Source organism: Camellia sinensis, chromosome 8, assembly GCF_055761805.1.
Source record: "Camellia sinensis isolate YWXY chromosome 8, ASM5576180v1, whole genome shotgun sequence".
Lineage (NCBI taxonomy): Eukaryota > Viridiplantae > Streptophyta > Magnoliopsida > Ericales > Theaceae > Camellia > Camellia sinensis.
The window spans coordinates 40,057,651-40,059,466 of record NC_138968.1 but is presented as its reverse complement, the minus strand read 5'-3'; positions in this window follow the sequence as shown (position 1 = coordinate 40,059,466).

Below are 1,816 nucleotides of genomic sequence, written 5' to 3'. Positions count from 1 at the left end.
AGTTTATATGAACATGTGTGCACCACTTTTAATATTTTGGGACTTTTTAGATTCTTTCTAGTCCAAATTAGTTTTTGTACAGGAGAGGAACAAGTCTCCCTGTTAAACCTATTACCGGTCTTACTTCAATGATTCATTTTGTTTATTTTTTAAGTTCTTGTGTATAGATCATAAAGTCACATAATTTTATTATCTTAACATTTTAAAAAATAGTTAATTTATTTTCAAAATTATATTTGTTGTTTGTTGTTTTGAAAACAAAAACCTAAAAAATGAATAGAATGAATCATCAAAACGGACCAGCAATAGACCCAATGGTTTAGACTAGGCTATCTAGTTCAATGCACTAAAAAGAATTCAGTCTTTACTATTTAGTATGAGTACATTAGATTGTCTCCGGTCTACTATGTGAACCGAACAGATTCGATCCGAGACTGGAAGAGTTTGCGAGTCCACTATGAATTCTATTCTAATGATTTATTTTGTTCATTTTGTAGGTATTGTGTAAATCATTTAGGAAAATACTACTTATAATCCTATTTTTTATTTCTTTTTTTCTTACTCATAAATACAAGAGTGAGAAAATGAGATAAGAAGGAAGATTATGTATAACATTATTCAAACGTTTATAAAGGGAAAAAAATCATATTAATTTAATAATTATAATTATATAATTTTAACATATTTATCTTTAAAAAAATCAACGATCTTGGTTGCTAACAAGTATGTTGGACACTGGTTAATATTGCATCAAATAATTGTATATTTTTTATTTATAAAAAATTGGCCAAAAGTTCCTTTAAGTTGTATCGTTCCATAAGTCTAAAATATGTAGGTTCATAGAGTCAATAATACTTTTGCGAATGAAATCCGCATTTTAATGGAAGTATGATTTTATGGAAAATTTACCTATCAAATCGCTTAGTGTGTTTAGCTTTAATTTTTTAAATTTAATTTTTTAGAAATTGAATATTTTATTTTTCGTATTTTTTTTATTTTTAGTGAATATTTTTAAAATTTTAAGTAATTTTTTTACTTTTTTATATGCACCTTGCTTAGATGTATCTAAACAGTAAAATATTTATGAAAAATATTTTAAAAAATTAATAAATATACAAAAATATGAAAAATGTACTAAATTTTCATTTTTTTAATATTTTTGGTATTTAGTAAATTTTTTAAAGATTTTTTCACAAATATTATACTTTTTAAATGTATTTATATTATGTGTGTTTAAAATTTTTAAAAAAATTATTAAGATATTCAAAAAATTTATTGAAAACAAAAAAATACAAAAAAATAAATTTTTTTTAAAATATTGTCTGAAAACCAAAACCAAACATGGTGACTGCTTTTCAAAAAAAAAAAAGTATGCTTAACCCCTGTATGAGAATGTGATAGGTCTTCAAGAGTCAACTTCATCTTTCTAACTTTTTTTTTTTTATTTTATAAATTACGTTTCTTTTTTTAAAGTGTAAAAATACAATGCGGTTAGTTTTATATTTTTAATATAATTCTACTATTTTTTTTTTTATATAATTAAACTGACTGAACTAATGATAGACACTAAAATAAGTAAAGATAAATATATATATTTTAGTATGAAAGATATGATAATATTATTTCTTTATTTATATGACTAAAAAATTATTAATAAAAAAGAGTTTAAATGTTAGGTGAATTAAAATATTAAGAAAGATCTGTGTAATTATGTAAAAAAAATAAAACTAACTATATTTTTTTTCTAAATCTCAGAAGAGATCAGTGCAATATTCTTTTTCAACTTAATTCTCTATACTTATTTTTCTCTCTGCTT